Source organism: Phalacrocorax carbo (assembly GCF_963921805.1).
Source record: "Phalacrocorax carbo chromosome W unlocalized genomic scaffold, bPhaCar2.1 SUPER_W_unloc_3, whole genome shotgun sequence".
In the NCBI taxonomy this organism is placed as follows: Eukaryota; Metazoa; Chordata; class Aves; order Suliformes; family Phalacrocoracidae; genus Phalacrocorax; species Phalacrocorax carbo.
The window spans coordinates 640,941-666,077 of NW_026990254.1; the positions used below are offsets into that span (position 1 = coordinate 640,941).

Here is a 25,137-nt window from a genome sequence, read left to right on the forward strand (position 1 = left end):
GCTACATTGTTATTATGTAGTTGTGACTACAGCATCTACAAAAGCATGAACAGGAATACGGCAATGTATTACATTTGCAAGTATTGTATAACTGTTTCACAATGACAGAAGCAGACTATGTATATAGTTGTCCTGGTTTCGGCTGGGATAGTCAGTTTTCTTCATAGTGGCTAGTATGGGGCTATGTTTTGGATTTGTGCTGAAAACAGTGTTAATAACGCAGAGATGTTTTAGTTGTTGCTAAGTAGTGCTTACACTAGTCAAGGACTTTTTCAGCTCCCCATGCTCTGCCAGGTGCACAAGAAGCTGGGAGGGGACACAGCCAGGAGAGTTGACCCCAACTGACCAAAGGGATATTCCATACCATATGACATCATGCCCAGTATATAAAGCTGGGGGAAGGGGGAAGGGGGGAGGGTTCAAAGTGATGGTGTTTGTCTTCCCAAGTAACCATTATGCTTGATGGAGCCCTGCTTTCCTGGAGATGGCTGAACACCTGCCTGCTGATGGGAAGTGGTGAATTAATTCCTTGTTTTGCTTTGCTTGTGCACATTGCTTTTGCTTTCCCTATTAAACTGTCTTTATCTCAACCTAGGAGTTTCCTCACTCTTACCCTTCCAATTCTCTCCCCCATCCCACTGGAGGGGGAGTGAGCAAACGGCTGTATGGTGCTTAGTTGCTGACTGGGGCTAAACCATGACAATAGTCCCACAATAACATGTAATAAAATAGAAAATTAAGAAGAGAGCAAGATCAATACAGTTTAGCTTGTAGATATTACATTAAATTTCTTCTACATTTTATATAAGAGAACATATATTATTTTAAAAATCACAGAACTTCCTGACTTATCACAGCTTTGCTAATTAGGCACACAAAGTGATAGCTTTTATCAAGGTTGTGCATATACACATTTGCACAATGTGTTTAAAAATATTTGGAGAATTTCCTCCACTCTGATGAAGTTCATCTTTAAATGTGATCTGCTATTCCATGCAAGGAATAATATACTCCTCCCATCAAATCAAATTTTAAACAGCTCTCTGCCTTTCCAGTATACAATATTTAATAATGTAGTTCTCAGTCTTCCTCCAGGAATTTTTAAACTCCAAGAAAATCACTTTACTAGGTCTTTATTCCTCCTGACTACAAATTTCAAACACCAGACAGAACTGAGTAATGTACAGCAAAGAGGGGAGAAAAAGTCTTTTAATACAAAGATGCCAAGTAATGCAGTCCCCTATTGTTACCCACATAATACCATTTGGCTCTTGTATGCAATTTACCAAGAACCACCCCTGGGAATAGAATTATAACATTAGGGACATCCAAAATAATATAATAATATTAATAAAAACATAATACTGGCTCAAATACATAACATTTCTAATACAGTTTTCCCCTCAGCTCTTTAGGAGACAACCTACTAGAACAGTTAACCATAAACTAGTAACATTTAAAGTTTGGCTGACAAGGAGAGAAAGGACCCTGCTTAGGATGTATTCGGAAGATATTTATATACAGTGCATCCTGAACATCTAAAACAGTCTTTTCAGAGGAAAAAGATTGTTCACTTTGGTTTTTTAATTAAGAAGGATAGAAGAGGAAATGGGAAGGGTGTTTTTCTTTTATATCTATTTTCTTGTTAAAATTGATGGCTGCTGTTAAAATTGTGCTGCTAGTTGTAACGGATGACTAACAAGAAAAAGTCTATTGAGCATGGAGAACATTAAACAGTTAAAGAAGTTGTGGGAAAAGTAGAGTGGCTTGTTCTTCCCTTATTTTCACTCCTCCAGTGAATAGATCATAGGGTAACATCAGACCAGCTAACAGATGATACAAAGGAGGAATTTATAAGCTTTCCACTTATCCTTATATTCTGTGTATCCATGCTTTAGATGACCAAATGGTGACATGGGAAACTGTTTGCTTCCAAAAAATGCAACAGGTGCACAGAAGTTCAAACTTCAATTTAATCTCCATTTATTATTGTGATAAGAGAACCAGAGCCAATCCTGACTAGCGTCTTTATTAACAACCTGGACAATGGGACAGAGCATACACTCAGCAAGTTTGCAGAGGATATCAAATGGGAGAGCAGTCAATAGGCTGGAGGGCAGAGCTGATACTCAAAGTGTACTCAAGGGGCTGGAGAAATGGGCTTACAGAAACCTCATGAAGCTCAACAAAGGCAAATAAAAAGTCTTGCAGCTGAGATGGGATAACCCCATGCAAAAGCTGGGGGGCCAACTGCCCAGAAGCTTTTGCAGAAAAGGACATGCGCATCTGGTGGAGAAGATGACCACAAGGTAGCAGTATGACCTTGTGGCAAAAGAGGCCAACCACATACCAGACCGTATTAAGCAAGAGTGTAGCCAGCAGGTCAAGGAAACTGACTACTTGCATATATTTGGCACTTGCGAGACCATATCTGCAATACTGTGCTGTTTTGGGGCTCCCCAATACAAGAAAGACACCAATTGACATACTGGAACAAGTCCAACGTAGGTCCACCAAGATGATTGGGGGCTGGAACATACGATCTATATGGAGAGGCTGAGAGAATTTAGTTTGTTCAGCCATTACAAGAGAGGTCAAAGGGGAGAGCAGTATAAAGAACTCTTTCATCCAGGATAAAAATTAACAGGTGCCACGGCCTCCAACTTCCATCACAAAACCCACCCCTACTGGCAGTCAAATGAATGTCTGGGGCAGGCACTTGCCCCAAAAGTCCCTCCCCTCTTCCAGTCATCTGGTTTGTTTACTCCACTTCTTTTTGCTCCTAGGGAGCTCCATTTTGAAAGACATCATACCTGTCATATTCACAGACTGCCCAGTGATTGGCTGGAAAGACCAGCCATGCCTTCGTTTACCCAGAAGTATGTCAGAACAGGAAATCTCTTCCCTCTACATACACATGGGACACCTATTTCTTTCAGCCACCATTTTGTAAAACATGATAAGATGATCCCTTCCTAAATGTCCTAATGTGTCATGGGCCCATTGAGCTATAAATAGCTCATGGTTATAATCCCTGTCCAGACCCAGCTGAGGCACTTCAATTCTAGCAGCCTGGTCCACCTGCTGGTTGTTTTGACGTTCTTCAGTGGACCGACTCTTGGGGACGTGAGCATCTATGCAATGTACTTTCACAACCAGGTTCTCTACCCAGGCAGCATTATCTTGTGACAGTACAGCAGCCCAGATGCGTTTGCCTCTACGCTGCCAGTTGCTCTGCTTCCACTGCTGTAACCAGTCCCACAGGGCATTTGCCACCATCCAGGAGTCTGTATAGAGATAGAGCACTGGCCATTTTTCTCATTTAGCAATGTCTAAGGCCAGCTAGATGGCCTTTACTTCTACAAACTGACTCGATTCACCTTCTCCTTAAGCAGTTTCTGCGACTTGTCATATAGGACTATACAAAGCAGCTTTCCAGCTTCGATGTTTTCCCACAAGATGACAGGATCCATCTGTAAACAGGTCATATTGCTTTTCACTTTATGTTAATTCATTATTCAGAGTGTGGCCTCCTCAGCAATAACCCCTACCCTCCTTCTCATCCTTTACTAGAATATACAGATTTTATCATTCCCTTAGTCTATGGACCACCCCTGTAAAATGTCTGTGAAATGTCCACAAATGTCCATTGAGTTCATTTAGTCCATGACTTTGGACTCCATCTATTGTATGAGTCTTTCAGGGATGGAGAGATGGTGTGTGTGGTGTTGGATTGTTGTATGCTGAAGTCAGTCCTTGTTCTATCACCGCTGCACTTTGCTTAGTTCAATGAAAGTTTGTTGGGGTTTTTTTATTAATTTGGGAGATTCCCACCATGATACCATTGATATGACATATAGCAACCATACTAGTGATGACATACATTATTGCAATTAACAGCATACCATTCAGTTCATTGGCTGTTTTCACCCAAAATCAAATCCCCTTGAGGCACACATCAGACTCCTCCATCCTCCCACATCACCCACCATGTACACCCAGGTCCTCAAGGAAAAGCAATCCCACGAATGGGTTTGCCTTTGTCCGAGACTGGAATAACCCAGACTTTTCCCCAGTATATTTTTACCCTTGTGTTATCAACATTATTTTCATACTAAGTCCAAAGCACAGCACTGTGCCAGCTACAGTGAAGAAAATTAACTCTATCCCAGCTAAAACCATGACAATGGGTTAAATTAATTGTTCACTGTTTTATTTTGTACATGTGTGGGGTGTCAGTAGATGTGGCATAGATATGTCTACTGACACACTAATGTTTTTAAAAGACATTTATAGTGCTCTGGAGGAGGCAGGCAGCTCTAAAGGTTTTAGAAGAAACAAGGTGAGCATGGCAGAGGTGGATGCTCCATGGCAGGCAGACTTGGTGGATAGGTAACAGTTTTCCAAACACAAGGATGGTGTTAAGTACTTCTTAACAGTGATTGATAGACACATTATCAAAGCATGCCTGGGCCATTGGTCTAAAAGGCAAAATGGGTTCTGAAATAGCTGGAGATTTTAAAACCAGTTTTAGTAGGGGACCCGTGCCTCAGAAGTTACAAACAGACTGAAGAAATAAATTTCTAAGCAAGCCTTTAAACAATCATTTAAAGCAGTATGATGTTTACTGCTTTGTTACTAATAATGAAGTAAAAGCCTCTGTTTATAGAGGGTTTAAAGAAGACACTCAAAACAAAAATATTTTACAGCACATGACACTCTTGACTATACTGATGTGTTGTTGGAGTTTATAAAGAGCTACAGCCATAGCTTTCACAGAAGTGTCAGAACCAGGCCTGTGGGTGTGAATTCTTTAAACTCTGTGAGGGTTTGGAAAAATTTATATGGGGGCATATTTAAAATAAGAGAATCTGCACCTCTGCTCAGAAAGGGAGACCAGGTGGAGGTGATCAACACAGCTCAAAATGGATGAAAAGCATTACACTGTATCCTACAACAGGGGACCCAGCACAGTGGGCAGGTGTGTGGCAGCATAGTGACCACACAGCAAAAAGCTGTGTTCTCTGCTTCTCCTGAGCTTCTAGCACCTGGTAGAACCAATGCAGCCACACAGTCAGAGCTCCTGTCAGAGCATGCGACCACCCAGGCTTCAGACTATGGACGGTGTGGGCGAGGATATTCCTGGAGATGGACAGTGATAGCAAGCAAGCCTGTGGGAAGTGTGACCAGGTAGATGAACTACTCTGGTGGCCGAGCTTCAGGAGGAGGTAGGTGGACTGAGGAGCATCCAAGAGTCTGAGAAGGAGATCGACCAATGGAGCTGTGCTCTGTCATCTCTGGTACACACATGCCAACTCAGCATGGCCACTATGGAGGTAGGTCCAGGATCTGTTTTGCGCCAGGAGGAAGGCAGCATTACATGGGATAGGTAGGAGTGGGAGCAGTTTAGTACACAGAGCTGTAAGAGGAATCCCTCCTTACCCTCTCAGCTACCTTTACAGAATAGGTATGAGGCTCTGGGTATGGTAGACAAAGTGCATAATGAAATAGGAGGAACCTGTGCAAGCACTGTCACCAAGGTCAGATCAACCAACCCCTCACAACAAGACCTGCATTGAGACCAGCATTGAGAATAAACAACGAAGAGTTATTGTCATAGGTGGCTCCCTCCTGAGCAGACCAGAAGCACCCATTTGCAGACCAGACCCTCTTTTCAGGGAAGTTTGCTGCCTCCCTGGGGCCCCAATCAGGGATGTCACCAGACGACTGATGAGCTTAGTACAGCCTTCAGACTATTACCCACTCCGGCTCTTTCATGTGGGTATTAATGATGTTGCAACAAGAAGTCCAAGGTTGATCAAAAGAGATTTTGGGGCCCTGGGAAGAATGCTAAAAGATTCAGGAGCACAGGCAGTGGCTTCCTCAGCCCTCCCAGTAATGGGGAGAGACTTTGGAAGAAGCAAGCATGCCCAAGACATCAATACCTGGCTCCAGGACTGGAGCCTCTGCCAGAACTTGGGTTTTTATAACCATGGAAGAGTGAGTCTTTGAGGCACAAGGTATGCTGGGGCCTGACAGGATCCACCTGTCCCAATGGGGGGGGTAAAGCTGCTTTGCTTGTAAGCTGGCAGGACCAATTGAGAAGGCTTTAAACTAGGATCTATGTTGGAAGGGGATACCAACAAGAGAGCTGAAGGTAAACCAAGGTTTGGTATGGAATTGCCTGAGGGTGGCAATGCTAATGGGAGCGTTTACGCTGCTCCAGGGAGCACTGAGGACTTAGGAGCACATCTGAAATGCTTGTGCACCAACGCACACAGTATGAGAAACAAACAGGATGAACTGGAAGCATTAGCTAGTTCCCAGAGCTGTGATGTCATTGGTATTAGCAAGATTTGGTGGAATGAGTCCCATGACTGGAGTGCTGGGATGGAGGGCTGTAAGCTGTTCAGGAAAGATAGGCAGGGTAGGCGAGGTGGAGGAGTTACACTGTACGTAAGGGAGAGGCTTGAATGTACAGCCCTTACAGTTAGTGATGATGTGGTGGAGAGCCTCTGGGTGAGGAGTAGGGGGATGGAGAACAAAGCAGATGCTGTAGTGAATGTCTACTGCCCAGCCAGGATGTAAGCACTGATGAGTTATTCTACAGGCAATTAGGAGAAATCTCTGGATCGGTAGCCCTTGTCCTTATGGGAGATTCCAACTTCCCAGGCATCAACTGGGAATACCATACTGATGTGACAAGCAGGTCTGGGAAATTCCTGAAGTTTGTGGGAGATAACTTCTTGTCACAAGTACTCGGTGAGCCAACTAGGAAAGATGCCCTCCTAGGCTTGTTGTTTGTGAATAGAGGACAACTCGTGGGAGATGTGATGGTAGGTGGCTGTCTTGGCCACAGTGATCACAAAATAGTTGAGTTTAAAATTTTTGGTGTAGTGAGAAAAACGGACAGCAGAGTTACTACGCTGGATTTCAAGAGAGCAAACTTGAAGCTACTCAGGGAGCTATTTAGCAGAGTCCACTGGGAATCTGCCTTTGAGGGCTTAGGAGTCCATGAGTGCTGGTCAGTCTTTAAGAACCACCTTTTAGAAGCACAGGAGCAGGCAATCCCATTGTGCCAAAAGTCAAGCAAGCGGGGCGGAAGACCAGTTTGGCTGAGCGGGGAACTCCTCAAGGAGCTCAAGAGAAAAAAGATATTGTACAAACTCTGGAAGCAAGGTCAGGCTTCACAGGAAGATTGCAGAGCTGTGGTTCATATATGCAGGGAGAAGGCGCAGAAGGCCAAAGCTCAATTAGAATTGAAACAGGTCAGTGTTGTGTCAGACAAAAGGCCTTTTTAAAGTATGTTTATTACCAAGAGGAGGTCTAAAGAAAACATTGGACTGATACTCGTTGAAGATGGACACTTGACAAATAGGGATGATGAAAAAGCAGAGGCATTCAATGCTTTTTTTTTTGCCTCCATCTTTAATAATGCTGACAGACATTGGGCTGCCCAGTCCCCTGAGTCAGAGGGCCACCAGTGCGTGAACAATAACTTTCCATTTGTGGACACTGAAATTGTAACAGACCAGTTGTATCAGCTGAATGTTCACAAGTCCATGGGGGCCTGGTGGGATTCATCCCAGAGTACTGAAGGAGCTAGCGGATATTACAGCAGGACCCTTCTCGATTATCTGCCAAAGGTCTTGGGAGTCTGGGGAGGTCCCCGCTGACTGGAAGGGAGCCAATGGATTCCACTTTACAAGAAGGGTGTAAGGGAAGACCCAGGAAACTACAGACCTGTTAGTCTAACCTCAGTTCCTGGAAAAATTATGGAGAAGATCATACTGGGTGCTACTGAAAGGCATTTAAAGAACAACGCAATCACCAGGCACAGTCAACATGGGGTCACAAAGGGAAAGTCCTGTCTAACTAATTTGATATCCTTCCATGATAGGATCACCCACCTAGTGCATGAAGGAAAGGCGGTGGATGCAGTTTTTCTGGATTTCAGTAAGGCTTTGGTACTGTCCCTCACAGCATCCTTCTGGACAAGGTGCTGTTGACTCTCTTGAGGGACAGGAGGCCTTGCAGAGAGATCTTGATAGATTGAAGCATTGGGCAATTACCTGTGGCATGAAATTTGACAAGTCCAAATGCCAGATTCTGCACCTAGGACAGAGTAATGCTAAACACAAATATACACTGTGATAGGAGTGGCTGGAGAGCAGCCCTGCATAAAGGGATCTGGGGGTGCTTGTTGACGGTAGGCTCCATATGAGTCAGCAGCGTGCCCTGGCAGCCAATAGGGCAAACCACTTGCTGGGGTACATTAAACACAGTATAACACAGGTGAGAGAAAAAAAATCTAGAGAAAGGGGGACTTCCCCTTAGTTGAGGAGGATTGGGATAGAGAGCACCTAGGTAAACTGGAGCCTCACAAATCCATGGGCCCCAATGGGATGAACCCACGAGTGCTGAGGGATCTGGCAAATATTCTTGACAAACCACTCTCCATCATCTTTGAAAGGTCATGGAGGACAGGAGAGGTGCCCGAGGACTGGAGGGTAGCCAATGTCACTCCAATCTTCAGAAAGGGCAAGAAGGAGGACCTGGGGAACAATAGGCCAGTCAGCCTCACCTCCATCCCTGGAAAGGTAATGGAACAGTTTGTTCTGGAAGTCATCTCCAGGCATGCAGAGGAAAAGAATGTTATCAGAAGTAGTCAACATGGATTCACCAAGGGAAGATCATGCTTGACCAAGCTGATGGCCTTCTATGATGGTGTGACTGGCTGGGTAGATGAAGGGAGAGCAGTAGATGCTGTTTATCTCGACTTCAGCAAGGCTTTTGATACTGTCTCCCATAACATCCTCATAAATAAGCCTAGGAAGCGTGGGTTAGATGAGAGGACAGCGAGGTGGATTGAGAACTGGCTGAACAACAGAGCTCAGAGGGTCGTGATCAACAGGGCAGAGTCTGGTTGGAAGCCTGCAACTAGTGGTGTTCCCCAGGGGTCTGTGCTGGGTCCAGTCCTGTTCAACATATTCATCAATGACCTGGACGAAGGGACAGAGTGTAACCTCAGCAAGTTTGCTGACGATACCAAGCTGGGAGGAGTGGCTGATACACCAGAAAGCTGTGCTGCCATCCAATGAGACCTGGACAGGCTGGAATGCTGGGCTGAGGGGAACCTGATGAAATTCGACAAGTGCAAGTGTAAGGTCCTGCACCTGGGGAGGAACAACCCCATGCACCAGTACAGATTTGGGGCTGAACTACTGGAAAGCAGCTCTGTTGAGAAGGACCTGGGAGTCCTGGTGGACAGCAGGTTGAGCATGAGCCAGTAGTGTGCCCAGGTAACCAAGAAGGCCAACAGCATCCTCCTGGAAGGCAGGAGACTGGCATGGCTGGGTAAGGACATCCTGGTCAAACTAAAGTATAAGAAGGAAATCCATAGGCAGTGGAAGCAGGGATACGTGTCCTGGGAAGAATATAGGGACGCTGCCTGGACGCGTAGGGATGGGATGAAGACAGATAAGGCAAAGCTGGAACTGAATTTGGCAAGGGATGCAAAGAATAATAAAAAGGGTTTCTACAGGTACACTGGCCAGAAAAAAAAGATTAAAAAAATATACACCCCCTGATAATTAAGACAGGAGAGCTGGTGACAACTGACAGATGAGAAGGCTGGGTTTTTTTACCTCAATTTTCAATGGTAAACTCTCTTCCCACACCTCTCAGGCCTCTGAACATCAAAAGGCATGGTCTGGGGGAGTGAAGTCCCTCTCTTCATAGGAGAAAATCAGGTTCGTGACCACCTGAGGAACTGGAACATACATAATTCTATGGGACCTGACGAGATGCATCCCAGAGTCCTGAGGGAATTTGCTGATGTAGTTGCCAAGCCACTCTCCATGATATTTGAAAAGTCATGGCAGTCATGTGAAGCCCCCGGGGACTGGAAAAAGGGAAACATTACGCCCATTTTTAAAAAGGGTAAAAAGAAGGACCCTGTGAAATACCGACCCGTCAGCCTCACCTCTGTGCCCAGAAAGATCATGGAACAGATCCTCCTGGAAGACGTGTCAAAACATATGGAGGGCAGGGAGGCGGTTAGAGACAGCCAACATGGCTTCACCAAGGGCAAATCATGCCTGACTAATCTAGTGGCCTTCTATGATGGAGTGCCTGCATCAGTGGGCAAGGGAAGAGCAACAGATGTCATCTACCTGGACTTCTGTAAGGCTTTTGACATGGTCCCCCACAACATTCTTGCTGCAAAATTGGAGAGATAGGGGTTTGATGGATGGAGTGTTAAGTGGATGAGGCACTGGTTGGATGGCTGCATCCAAAGAATTCTAGTCAATGGCTCAATATCCAAGTGGAAACCAATTACGAGTGGTGTGCCTCGAGGGTCTGCACTGGACCAATACTATTTAATATTTCAATAGTGACACAGAGAGTGGGATTGAGTGACCCCTCAGCAAGTTTACAGACAACACCAAGCTGAGTGATGCAGTTGAGTCGCTAGAGGGAAGGGATGCTATCCAGAGGAACCTTGACAGGCTTGAGGAGTGAGCCCATGTGAACCTCATGAAGTTCCACAAGGCTAAGTGCAGGGTCCTGCACCTGGGTTGGGGCAATCCCCAATATCAATACAGACTGGGGGATGAATGGATTGCAAGCAGCCCTGCAGAGAAAGACTTGGGGATATACTGGTGGATGAAAAGCTGGACACGAACCAGCATTGTGTGCTTGCAGTCCAGAAAGCCAGTTCTAGTCTCATTCAATCAGATGTAAATGATCGCAAACTCTCATGAAATCAAGGCAGGCAGAACAACATGTGCAAAAAGCCAGGTCTTTTTGGCAGGAGCTCTATTCCACCCACCAAACAGCCTTGCATGTTTTTTTTCCTTTGCTTTCCAATCAGTTTGTGTACAGTTGTGACAACCATTTACCATTTCTGCCACTGCTTATCTTCAGGGGAACCATTTATTGGTACAAAGAACCCCTGTCCTCCTCCACCTCAGTCAGCTGCTATTGTGGAATGCCAGCCAGCCCCACTGTATTCAACTGAGTCTTTGCCAAATGGCCCCATTAGAAGTGGTATCCCAAAGGCTGACTTTTGAATGGCATTTGTCAAGCATTCTTGTGTTAAAAAAATTTTGCAGGGTGTTCACAACTGGGGGCAACTTACTGTTGGGGAATTTTTATTGTACACCTCGAGGTGAATTAAATACACATTTGTGCTTAAATATAAAAAGAAAAATTTAATGATCAATACATTGGGCAGAGTCCTACTACAATAAGTGTTTCTACAAGGAGCCTGCAAAGATGCGACACAAGCAGATTCCTTATATACACTTGCCCCAGCACCAATCCGATGAGCAGTTGTATGAGGCACCTCAGCCTGGCCTTAGGTCCATCCCCCAGCCCAGTTCTGCTGCCCAAAGGTGGCCCCTGTGCACTCACATTCCAGGATGGCTACAAGACAGTGCTGAGGCTGTGTCTTATCTCATCACCAAGGGAAACTTCACTCCCTTACAGGGAGTCATTCTGTCTCTGTCATTCCTCTTTCCAGGCAGTTTAACCCCTTCTGCAGTTGGGCCTTCTTGCTCTCCATGCCAGATCATTCCTTGGTCACAAATTACCACTGCTGAGCAGTTAAAATTTGAATTTCCCCTTCATTGCACACAAACTAGTTATTTAGATAAAGTGACTACTATACAAGGGTTTTACAAGCCTTTGATGCTACCAGTTTTCCATGTTTATAGTGAACGGTGATTTCTAACACACCACCGGGGATCACTTTGTAATCACAAAGAAAAGAAAAGGAACCATGGAAATAAAATCCCTACCAGAAAAAAAAAGTAGACTACATCAGACAGATGGTTAATATTAACTGAAAGAACATCCATATTTGTGACTTCTATTTTTTCTTACATCAATATCAACAAACAACTTTACAAACCTCTTAATATTCCTTCAAGTAACCATTCAAATGCTTATTCTCCTTCTGTATTCCATAGGTAACTTATCAGCACCATCCACTTTGTCTGTCATGCCGACAATACAAGTGGGGCTAATTGTGATATCCTGAAGAAAACAGAATTTTCTTCTAAGTAATAACAATGAGCCACGTGAGCCTTGCAAAACAGAATTTGGCAGCCAGAGAAGAGAGCTAAGAGATAGGGAAGCATTTGTTTTACGACTATATCCTTGAGGAGAGCTGAGAGACTGATAAAAGGGAACATCCCTCCTCAGAAGAAGCCAAAAGCTGGGTGATAAAGTATCAAGTCAAGGAGGACAACTAATTGGGATGTTGATAAGAACTAAAACAAAGTGCCCTTTAGGTGAACTATCCTCATTATAATACTAAAAATCACACCCATAGGCCAGAAAACCCTCTACTCAAATAAACCCCTTACTCTCTGAGCATGCATGGTAAATTTAAAGGGAACTGTACCTTTAAGTTGAAATGAGAAAGACACTAACCAGTTATTAGCTGGAGGGCATGAATGTTAGCTGTGACTGACACATTTAACTGTATAAATACCTTGTAGTTTCTTGGTGCAGTGTGCTAGCTTTGTGGGGTTACCACCTAGCACCAATTTTCGTGCAGCAATGAATTAAATAAAATACCTCCGCTCTTTGTGTATTTTGGCATTTTGCACACCCAGCGAATGAACCCGCTTTTTGGGATAACAGTAAGGGAATGTAGGACAACCCCGGCAGCAGCCAATAGATGCTGTTAATTTCTATTTTTCACCTGGAACAGCCAATAGATGATGATTTCAGCTCTTTCAGGCCACTTTATTTTTCCAGACTGTTTCCAACTTGTCAGATGATAAGTTGCTGTTACAGTCCGTTGGTTTTGCACTTATTGATGGTATTTCAGGATGTCTCTGGTTTCTAGGTACCCTGGCTGTACTTTAAAGAGGCCATCTGCACTTTTCAAGCATGTTTCTGGTTCCAAGGCCTAGTTCCCAGGCTAACAGCAACCAGGCTAGCAGGTATTTTCTCTGTCAGTATCTTTCAGCAGACATTTTCCTTTCAGTTATTTTCCCCTTCTAGCCAGGCCACCTTTATGGCTGCTCATATAAGTATCTCTAATGATGGGAGTATGGGGGAGGTATTCTATGCTGGAGGGCCGGTGGAGGGTGTGAGGTGAAAGAGGAAGTGCAGGGTTCTTTCTGGATCTCAGTAAGAAAGGCACAACAACAAATGGCTTAATAAAAGAGCTGTTTTCATTAGAATAAGAAGAGGAATATAGATAGTGAGTAAATCTGACATCCCTTCAGATGCTGGGAACCCCACGTTAGTGCAGCATTGGACGGAGCCCAGATGGATTTCTCCATGGCACATTATGCAGATTCTGTCCGTGGAGAGAAGCACCTCCTTTTTGGTCATTCAAACTATTATTACAATTTCCTTATAAGAAAACAATTCTATTCATAAAGGTTGTTCACATGAGAACTTCTTGCTGCGCTGTTAAATAAAGGCAAGGCCAGACAGGTGGCGTAATTGCCGGTACCAGGCGGGAGCTGTCTGAGTTTATCCTGTGTCGGAGGGATTTGTGCAACACAACACAGCCTGAAGGCCACACTGTATGTGTGGTACAGCACAGCACAGGCCTGCGCCTACTCAGATTAACTGTGTTGTGAATCACTAACTCCTTGATGTACAATGGTCTTCTAGTCAGGATCACTACATTCCACCCCTTGAACCACATACAGTTTACCTTTCCCCAAAATATAAGTTACAGATCATATTAATAACATACGAGCTTCTCAAGCCCTATGTATGAGGCCCAATAGAGCAGACATGGCTTGTTCAAGATCACTAACTCCTCAAATACAATGTCTTCTGCAAGGTTCCCGGTATGGGGGTGTACTGGGTCTGGCTGGGATGGAGTTAATTTTCTCTATAGCAAACTGTATGGTGCTGTGCTGTGGATTTGTGACTAATACAGTGTTGATAACACACCAACATTTTAGTTATTGCTGAGCAGTGTTTGCACAGCATCAAGGCCTTTTCTGTTTCTTACACCACTCCCTGATTAAGTAGGCTGGGGGTGTGCAAGAAGTTGGAAGGGGACACAGCCAGGACTGCTGACCCCAACTGACCAAAGGGATATTCCATACCATATGACATCACACTCAGTAATAAAAGCTCAAGGAAAGGAGGAGGAAGAGGGGGGACATTTGGGGTTTTGGCATTTGTCTTTCCAAATAACCATTATGCATGATAAAGCCCCGCTTTCCAGGAAGTGGCTAAACATCTGCCTGCTAATGGGAAGTATTGAATGACTGCCTTATTTTGCTTTGCTTGCATGCATAGTTTTGCTTCAATTATTAAACTGTCTTGACCCACAAGTTTTTCTCACTTTTACCCTTCCAATTCTCTTCCCCATCCTACTGTGGGTGGAGTGAGTGACTGGGAGGTGGCTTAGCTGCTGGCTGGGGTCAACCCACCACAAGGGGGTTGCTGCTGGGAAGTGGAAAGTCCTGCTCTGTGTGTATGCGTGCGCACGCGTGTGTATATGTGACAGTCTGTACCAGCAACTGGAGTGGGTCTGCAGTCTCAGGGGCTCTTATGTCCAGGGGCCAGGTACTGGGCAGATTAAGTGTCTGAGTCCAGCTGCTGGAGAGATCCACTTTGTACATATGTGTACATATATTCTCACTAGTGACCTTCCATCCTGTCCAGCTGTTTTCCCAAAAAATCAAGTTAATTCACTGGGTGTGCAAAACACCAAACTACACAAAGAGTGGAGGTATTTTATTTAATTCATTGCTGCACAAAGATTGGTGCTAGGTGGTAACCCCACAAAGCTAGCACACGTGCAGGATATCCAGGGGATCAGGCCCAGCCAGCATGGCTTCATGAAAGGCAGGTCCTGCCTGACCAACCTGATCTCCTTCTATGATGAGGTGACCCACCTAGTGGATGAGGGAAAGGCTGTGGATGGTATCTACCTGGACTTTAGTAAAGCCTTTGACACTGTCTCCCACAGTATCCTCCTAGAGAAGCTGGAAGCTCATGGCTTGGACAGGTATACTCTTCGCTGGGTAAAAAAATGGCTGACTGGCCGAGCCCAGAGAGTTGTGGTGAATGACTAATTTCTTTATTTTGGTTACACAACCAGGGATGTTGCTGGGAACATGGAGTATACGAATCAGTGTATCTGTTGATCTGTATTTTAGTATCTAGGTAATCATTTATGTGATCAAAACAATAGACAATGTATTTCTGTCAGAAAAGGATGACAAAGTGTGGTTTCATGTAGTGGACTGAGAAAACTGGCCAGGACTGCCAAGATTAAGAGCCAAGAAGGTAAAAGGTAATTCCGGCAGGAGGAGATCGTGACCACCGACTCACAGACCACCGACCCAAGTAACACCACCTACTCAAAAGAGAACAATGGAAAAGGACAACTGGGCCTGCGCAGTAATTTACATATGGAGCGAGCAAGTTTGTACCAATCACTAAAAAGAATAATATTGAATATGCATGGACAAAATAATATGTATATTTTTGATATATAAATCACGAGAAGAGTGTGTAAGGTATGCACGTTAGGAGGAGCGATCCCCCGTGCATCCGGCACCGTGAATAAAGAATGCCTGCTCTTTAATACTAAATTGGTGTTAAAGAGTTGTTTCTGATTTTACTGCATTTTTCGGTAACAAATGGAGCTAAATCCACTTGGCGACCAGTCACAAGCAGTGTTCCCCAGGGCTCAGTGTTGGGGTCGGTCTTGTTTAATATCTTTACCAATGATCTGGATGAGGGGATTGAGTGCACCCTCAGTAAGTCTGCAGACGACACCAAGCTGGGTGGAAGTGTCAATCTGCTCAAGGGTAGGAAGGCTCTACAGAGGGACCAGGACAGGCTGGATTGATGGGCCGGGGCCAGCGGTATGAGATTCAACAAGGCCAAGTGCCAGATCCTGCACTTGGGTCACAACCACCCCATGCAACGCTACAGGCTTGGGGACGAGTGGCTGGAAAGCTGCCAGATGGAGAAGGACTTGAGGGTGCTGGTAGACAACCACCTTAACATGAGCCAGCAGTGTGGCCAAGAAGGCCAACAGCATCCTGGCTTGTATCAGGAAGAGTGTGGCCAGCAGGAGTAGGGAAGTGATTGTGCCCCTGTACTCGGCACTGGTGAGGCCACACCTTGAATACTGTCTTCAGTTTTGGGCTCCTCAGTACAAGAGGGACACTGAGTTGCTGGAGAGTGTCCAGAGAAGGGCAATGAAGCTGGTGAAGGGTCTGGAGAGCAGGTCCTATGAGGAGCAGCTGAGGGAACTGGGGCTTTTTAGTCTGGAGAAGAGGAGGCTGAGGGGAGACCTTATCACTCTCTACAACTACCTGAGAGGAGGTTGTAGCGAGGTGGATGTTGGTCTCTTTTCCCAAGTTACTAGTAATAGAACGAGAGGAAACTGCTTCAAGCTGCATCAGGGGAGGTTTAGATTGGATATTAGGAAAAATTTCTTCACTGAAAGAGTGGTCAGGCATTGGAACAGGCTGCCCAGAGAGGTGGTTGAGTCACCATCCCTGGAGGTGTTCAAAAAAAATACATGTAGACATGGCACTTCAGGGCATGGTTTAAAAGACATGGTAGCGTTGGGTTGACGGTTGCACTTGATTATCTCCTAGAGGTCTTTTCCAACCTTAATGATTCTATGCTGAACAGTCTTGTAAGAGAACATAGCTTGGGAGATGTCATGGTCTAACCCCAGCCAGCAACTAAGCACCACACAGCCACTCACTCAGTCACTCCCCACCTCCAGTGGGATGAGGGAGAGAATTGGTAGAGTAAATGTGAGAAAACTTGTGGGTTGAAATAAAGACAGTTTAATAACTAAAAGGAATAAATACTAATACTAATAAAAAACTTCTTTCCTGTGAGGGTGACAGAGCAGTGGAACAATCTGCCCAGAGAGGTTGTGGAGTCTCCTTCCCTGGAGACATTCAAAACCTGCCTGGAAGCAGTCCTGTGCACCCTGCTCTAGGTGTACTTGCTCAAGCAGGGGGGTTGGACAAGATGATCTCCAGAGGTCCCTTCCAACCCCTACCATTCTGTGATTCTGTGATTACTAGCCAGTGAAAAGAAGTGATTATCCCACTCTATTTAGCATTGGTGCAGCCTCACCTTGAGTACTAATTGCAGTTCAGGGGCCCCACATTTTAAGGGGGACGAGAAGGTCCTTGAATGCCTACAAAGGAGGGCAACAAAGGTGGTGAGAGGGCTAGAAGACATGTCCTTTGAGGAGCAGCCAAGGACACTGGGTTTGTCTAGTTTGGAGAAAAGGAGGTTGAGGGGTGACCTCATTGCTCTCTACAGATTCCTGAGGAAGGGAAGTGGAGAGGGAGGTGATGATCTCTCCTCTCTGGTACCGTGTCAGGATGTTTGGGAATGGCTCAGAGCTGCGTGAGGGGAAGTTCAGACTGGACATTTGGAAGCATTTCTTGACCGAGAGGGTGGTGTTGTGGTTTAACCCCAGCTGGCAACAAAGCACCTCACAGCCGCTCCCTCACTCCCCCTCCAGTGGGATGGGGGAGAGAACTGTAAGGGTAAAAGTGAGGAAACTCACAGGTTGAGATACAGTTTAACAGGAAAATCAAAAGCCCCACGCACAAGCAAAGCAAAACAAGGAATTCATTCACTACCTCCCATTAGCAGGCAGGTGTTCAGCCATCTCCAGGAAAGCGGGGCTCCATCATGCAGAATGGTTACTTGGGAAGACAAACACCATCACTCTGAACATCCCCCTCTTCCTCCTCCTTCCCCCAGCTTTATATGCTGAGCATGATGTCATATGGTATGGAATACCCTTTGGTCAGTTGGGGTCAGCTGTCCTGGCTGTGTCCTCTCCCAGCTTCTTGTGCACCCAGCCTACTCACTGGTTGGGTGGTGTGAGAAGCAGAAAAGGTCCTGACTCTGTGTAAGCACTGCTCAGCAATAATGAAAACATCCCTGTATCATCAACACTGTTTCCAGCACAAATCCGAAACATAGCCCCATATCAGCTACTATGAATACTATGATACTTAACTGTATCCCAGCCAAAACCAGCACAGGTGGTCAAACACTGGAACAGGCTTCCTAGAGATGTGGTCGATACCCCATGCCTGTCAGTGTTTACGAGGCATTTGGACAATGCCCGTAATAATATGCTTTAACTTTTGGTCAGTCCTGAATTGGTCAAGCAGTTGGACTAGATGATCGTTGTAGGTCCCTTCCCACTGAAATTTTCTATCCTTTTCTATTCTATTCTAAAATAGTTGTTGAGTACCTCAGCCTTCTCTACATCAGTTGTCACCAGCTCTCCTGTCTTAATTATCAGGGGGTGTATATTTTCTTTATTTTTTTTTTCTGGCCAGTGTACCTGTAGAAACCCTTTTTATTATTCTTTGCATCCCTTGCCAAATTCAGTTCCAGCTTGGCCTTATCTGTCTTCGTCCCATCCCTACGCATCCGGGCAGCGCCCCTATATTCTTCCCAGGACATGTATCCCTGCTTCCACTGCCTATGGATTTCCTTCTTATACTTTAGTTTGACCAGGATGTCCTTACCCAGCCATGCCAGTCTCCTGCCTTCCTTGCCTGATTTCTTACACGTAGGCATTGAGAGCACTTGCGCTCTAAGAAAAAAAAGAGTCCTTAAAGAGCCACCAGCTCTGTTCAGCTCCTTTGTCCCTGAGGGCAGTTTCCCGGGGGCCCCATCCACTAATTCCTTAATCTAATGAAAGCTTGCTCTCCTAAAATTAAGGGTCCTGACTCTACTCTTCACTTGGCCCACATCCCTCAGGATTGCAAATCCCACTAGGGCATGATCACTGCAGCCCAGGCTGCCACCAATCCTGACCTCTCTAATTAGTTCATCTGTGTTGGCGAGCAAGAGGTCCAGTAACCCTTCTCCTCTGGTTAGGCTGTCTCTCACCTGGGTTACCTGTAAGACTTCTGTACCTTTGTAATCAAAAGTTTCATTCAATACCAAATAAACTTTTTCCATCTCCTAAATTCTTACCACAGGGAATATTTTATATGCTAGCATTGTGGTTTAGCCCCAGTCAGCAACTAAACACCACGCAGCCAATCACTCACTCCCCCCACCCCTGTGGGATGGGGGAGAGGATCAGAAGGGCCAAAGTAGGAAAACTCGTGGGTTGAGATAAGAACAGTTTAATAATTAAAACACTAATAGTAGTAGTAGTAGTAATAATATAATGAAAAGGAAAATAATGACAGAGAGCATGCACGACAGAGAGAGAGTGATATGAAACCTCAGGAATGAGGGAAAAAGGCCTAACAAGTGATGCAACCGCTCACCACCCAAAACTGCCGGTCCTCGAGCTGCAATCACTGCTTCCCCTGGCCAACTCCCCCCAGTTAACACACTGGGCATGACATCATATGATATGGAATATCCCTTTAGTCAGTTTGGGTCAGCTACCTTGGCTGTGCCCCCTTCCCTCCCATCTTCTTGTGTACCCGGCAGAGCATTGGAGGCTGGAAAAGTCCTTGACTAGTACAAGCACTACTTAGCAACAACTGAAACATCTGTGTTATCAACATTATTCTCATACTAAGTCCAAAACACAGCATTATACCAGCTAGAGTGAAGAAAATTAACTCTATTCCAGCTAAAACCATGACAGCTAGCAATTTGAATACAGAAGTATTTATTCAGAAGATTAACTTAACAGAAACCTGATTTGAAGAAGAACAGTATGTTTTTCCTCAGCTCGTCAAAGCAGACTATGATAACTGCTGCATACAGTATCTCTTTCAGTGGACAATAAAACACAACAGTATATATCACAATACTAAGGACTGGGTTTAATGCAACCTTTAAGTTTCCATGTAAATATTTTTAATATAATCCTGAAGATATTAGTAGCTACCTGGAGATTCCAACATTTTAGTCTAAAATCACTTTAGTCCAGAAGGATCGTTATACATATATTTTAAATGTAGAATTAATATGTTTAAATAGCATCTGATTTTTTTTCGTTGTTTTAACCTTCTCATCCACAACTTCAGTTCGAAGAAACATAGGTAGGCAATTACGTAGGACTCCTAAAAAATACCGAAGCAAAATACTTCTAAAAGGAACGTTCTAGAGCACACATGGGTAATCAAACAGAATTTCTAGATCTAGGTTTCTCAGTCATCCATATTTTACATCGTGGGGGGGGTGGGGGGGTGGGTGTAAACTGATTTAAGACTATGCACACAGCATTATAGAGTATACAACATTTCCCGAAACAAAAATATATGTGAACTAGAGCATCCAAGCATTATATAACCACAGTATTTAAGTATTTAGTCTCCTACAGTTTCTTCATAGAACATTCTGAAGCAAAATCAATTACTTTTCAACAAGAGACCGACTGCCACGTTATTCCATAGCACCACAACTCACTGACAAATTCAACATTTGTAAAAAACAAACGAACTTGGTCGTAAAAGACTACACCATTCAACAAGTACTCGGGAGCGGGGAGCAATGTAAATCACAAACATTCTTTTTTTAGTGTACCAGTGCTACTTCAATTCTTCTCACGGAACTTGAAAACCTAAGTCATACACAGCATCAAAACCCCACATCTGTATAAATGAGGTCATTTAGCAAAGAATACGCCCACTCCAGTCTGACTAGAGACAGATTCCCTTCCCCTCCCAACAGTGGGGGTTTAATCATTGCAAAACTATTAACAGGGGTGGAGAAAGCTCACGTTTCTTATCACCCTGCTGAGCTATGCACCTAAGCCAACCCACAGTAACGCGAGGCCTCCATGCAAACCTGAGGACAGGAGTCTGTTGGCAGGACGCAGGGACAGGCTGACCAGGCACCCGGAAAGAAAGAAGCGTTACCACTCCTCCAGAAGCCAGGAAGCTTAATAGTTGGAATAGGAAAGGGAGGCGTGAAAACAGAAGGGGGGGAAAAAGGTGGGGGGAGAAGTTTGTGGGGGTTTTTTAAAGGAAAAGACACCTTTCCCCTTGGTGGGCATAAGCTACCCTTAAGCACGAAAAAGGAAGGGGGTTTAAGGAGGGGAAGAGAAAAAAAAAAACCCACACCATACCCCATCGAACCCACCGAGACAATAGCGTGCGTTTTCTACATCGCAAAAAGTTCAAGCACAGTCTGCCCACACCCGACCCGGTGTCGTGTCGTGTCGTGTCCGTCCGTCCGCCCCCCCCGTTCCCCCCCCCAGCACCAGAGGACGGCAGACTGACCTGTCAACAAATGGCAGCGACGACAACAGAAGAGATGAAGAGCAACGCTGTGCCCAGCCGCTAAGAGAAAGGGGAGGAGCAGGAATCTTTTATCTTCAGGGGGTTGATTTCCGTCCCCTTTTCCTTCCAGTTCCCCTTTTATTTTTTCCCTATACCCCAAAGAAAGATACTTTCTGACTTTCCTCTTCTCCTTCTCTCTCTCCCACCCACCCCACCCCACACCCCCACACCCCCCCCCCCCCCCCCCCCCCCAATATTCCGACTCAGAGTTTAAAACAAAGAGACGGAAATAGCCGAGTGCGGACCGAATAAAGCCGAGTGAGCGTGTCGTGCACACAGCGCATGCGCACTGTGTGTACACATACACTCAGATCTGTATCCTTGCCTCTCCTGAGATATAGGATTGGTTTCGCGTCATCCAGTCCTCCTATCCCACTCCGTTATGCATGTGCTGAAAGGGGAGCAGTGTCTTTCCAGTTTCCCCCTAAGCTTGGGGTGGAGGATACCTCTCTGCTCCTCCTTAGGGTGGTCCCTGTAGGATTCTCAGCCCAGTATTGCTCCCTCATGCATGTATGCTTTTTTCAGGTAGTATCCTTGTATGTTGTCTTTTTGTCAAGATGGGAGTGATTGGGTGAGGGGTGAATTTACCCAGAAATAGCCCTTGTGCAATGCATGCTTTTCCCCTGCCCCATTTAGCCTTCTTGACATGCAGGGACAGGCACCCCTGGCACTGCTTCCCCCAAACCTGTACTTTCTCCACATGCAAAGACAAGCACCCCAGAACAACCCTCCCCAAACCTGCACATTTCCACATACAGGGACACTCATCGCTGTCATAAACGATGTGATAAACAGGGACAGACATTTTCTACATGACCCTTCTAACATCTCCTTCACATATTGGGAGAACACTCTTGCAACATACAAGGAAAGATCTCACTGCCACAGCCCACCAACACCCTTATTTACACAGGAATAAACCCTGCACAACCCACCAACAGCTTTTCTGCAACAACTGTTGTAAGGGGCCTCAGGCAAGAATGCACTCAAGGACATAATCTTCACAAGCCTGACGGGGAACATCCTGGAGGGATGCAAACAACCTAGCAGTAGGCGCCAGTCAAAACCAGTTGAACCAACCGGATTTCGGTGATGGTTTTGGTCACCCAGATGGGACTCTGCTGCTGAACCTCTACAGATCCGTGGGATCACAGGGCCTCCAGCCAGCACCAAGGGATTCTTGGGGAGAACCTCCATTCCCCAGACCAAAGGGCTCTGAGAAAGGCCCCTGGGAAGGTAAAGGCATTCTTTTCTTAAAGGATTTAAAGGAATATTAAAGGTAACAGTTGCCTGCCTGTAAGGTGAAGCCTCGCAGTGTTGGGCTATAAAGGTACCTAAGGGAAGGCTTGTTTGTACGTTACTACAGGGACGCCCGGAGTGCCAGCCAAGGGTCAGGGTTCGAATCCCGGCGATGGGTTCAGGTCCCAGCGAGGTAAAGGAATTAAGCGCTTGCTGCTGTGAGTGCCTCACGTACCAGCCAAAGGCCTGCCCGTGCAGGAAGGGAAAGTTTATTTACTTGGAAACTGTAATTATGATTTGGTTTTAAGTACCGGTACTTTTAATATTGATGTTGGTCAGTTATTAAGAGAAAAAGAATTTTGCAAAGTATGTTTTCTGGTTGTGGGTTAGAGTCCCACTGAAAGTGGTTTGAGTTCCCAGTTTGGTTAATTGTCTTGATTGGTCTCTGAATTTTGGCTTGGTTATTGGAACTACGGATTGGATTTGTTTTTGCGTGTTTGGATCAGATAGTTGTTTTGGAACACACATTTAATATGGGTGGGGAATCATCTAAAGGAGACATCCTGAAAAAGTCACTTTTGGGGTGTTTATTGATGCACTGGAAGGAGGGGGGGTGTTCCCCTCACAAGGAAGCGGTTAATTGAGTATTGTAATCATTGGTGGCCAATGTATAATTTGAAATATAACACTATAATACTATATTAATATAATATATATTATATTATTATAATGTAATAATACTATATTACAATTAATGTTGATTTGTAAAAGAGAAGGAAAATGGGATAAGATACTGTATGTGGATTTGTTTTTCACGTTGCGGAATGGCTGGAAAAGTAGAAAAGAATGTGGATTGATTACTAAGGATGCAAAGGTTTTGGCTTTAGAACAAATTCAGGACAAATGCCAAAACGATGTTGTTCTGCATGTAGTATTGGTAAAAGGTGTAAAAATACAAGGAGCCAGTGGAAGAGGAAGATGATGTAGGATTATTAGTGGCTCCGGAACAGGGAAATCTATGGGGAGGTAATGATCAGGGTGGAAACAGGGAAGTTGGAGAAGTGGATAAGAGGGATGTGAACAGTGATGCTGAAAGTGAAGGGGAGAATTTCAGTGCAGTAGCAGGAAGAACTAGGAGACGGGGGGGCAGTGCTACAAGCACCCTTAAGGCAGGGTCTGACAGGAGAACCAGTGTGGGTTAAAGTACCCTTCTCGGTAGCAGACTTAAGGGCTTGGAAAGAGATGGCTGGAACTTATAGGGAAGACCTGGAAAAGGTGGCAAAGGTATTGGAAACTGTTTTGGAGAATCATGATCCAGAGTGGAAGGATACACAGGTGGTGTTGAATATATTGTTGACATATGAGGAGGTTACCTTGAAGTTGGGGAACAATAAGAGAGATTTTTTTCCAATAGATACAGGAGCGGCATATCCAGTGTTAAATACCTGTACAGGTAAACTGAGTAAACAAAACATATCTATTACTGGGGCCACAGGGAAAAAGAGGTAAGGCCTTTCTTCCAAACAATTAAATGTGGAATTGGAAGTGGAGTTTTTACTCACAAATTTTTATATATGCCTGAATACCCGGTGCCCTTGATAGGAAGAAATTTATTGAGCAAAATAGATGTGCAGATAACTTTTAAGAATGGAGAAGTGCAATTATTAATACCTGAATCAAAAGCTGTGGAAGTGAGAATTTTTATGTTACAGAACGCACAAAGACCAGAGGAAGAAATTCCTGCAGGAGTAGAGGATGCAGTAACACCCTCCGTACGGGCTGATGGAATCCCAGGTTGGTCTAAATTGACAGAACCAGTAAAAGTTGTCTTAAAACCCGGGACTAAGCTGGTAAGGCAAAAACAGTACCCTATCAAGTGGGAGGCTAGGAAGGGGTTGGAAGGATTAATAATGAATTTTCTGGATTATTGATAGAGTGTGAATCAGAATATAACACTCCAATATTGCCAATAAAAAAACCAAAATGGCAAGGAATATGGATTAGTTCAAGACTTAAGAATGAATCAAATTGTTCAAGATATTCACCCAGTAGTGGCTAATCCATATACCTTACTGACAAACTTGAAGGAAAAGCATAAGTGGTTTACTGTGCTCAATCTCAAGGATGCCTTCTTCTGCACACCTCTAGACAAAGATAGCCAGGTGATATTTGCCTTTGAATGGGAAAGCCCCACCACTGGGCGCAAAGCACCACTTACCTGGACGGTCCAGGTCCAGGTCCAGCTGGATGGCAGCACAGCCTTCTGGTGTATCAGCTACTCCTCCCAGCTTGGTATCATCAGCAAACTTGCTGAGGTTACACTCTATCCCTTCGTCCAGGTCATTGATGAATATGTTGAACAGGACTGGACCCAGCACAGACCCCTGGGGAACACCACTAGTTGCAGGCTTCCAACCACTCTGCCCTGTTGATCACGACCCTCTGAGCTCTGTTGTTCAGCCAGTTCTCAATCCACCTCGCTGTCCTCTCATCTAACCCACGCTTCCTAGGCTTATTTATGAGGATGTTATGGGAGACAGTATCAAAAGCCTTGCTGAAGTCGAGATAAACAGCATCTACTGCTCTCCCTTCATCTACCCAGCCAGTCACACCATCAAAGAAGGCCATCAACTTGGTCAAG

The 25,137-nt window shown here is 45.0% G+C and overlaps 1 protein-coding gene across 6 annotated transcripts in view; it reads right to left on the minus strand.

The window, feature by feature from the left end:
- Positions 1-21,382, minus strand: part of LOC135310861 (polycomb group RING finger protein 3-like) — a 116,034-nt gene extending 94,652 nt beyond the window's left edge. For 5 of the 6 annotated variants that reach the window (XM_064439931.1, XM_064439934.1, XM_064439933.1 and 2 more), the window contains exon 1: positions 21,198-21,382. The gene's annotated coding sequence lies outside the window, so the exon portion shown is untranslated. Of the gene's footprint in view, positions 1-20,763; positions 20,839-21,197 lie in introns of those variants that run through there. The other variant, XM_064439932.1, reaches the window with a different exon arrangement.
- Between the last annotated feature and the right edge of the window lie 3,755 nt (positions 21,383-25,137).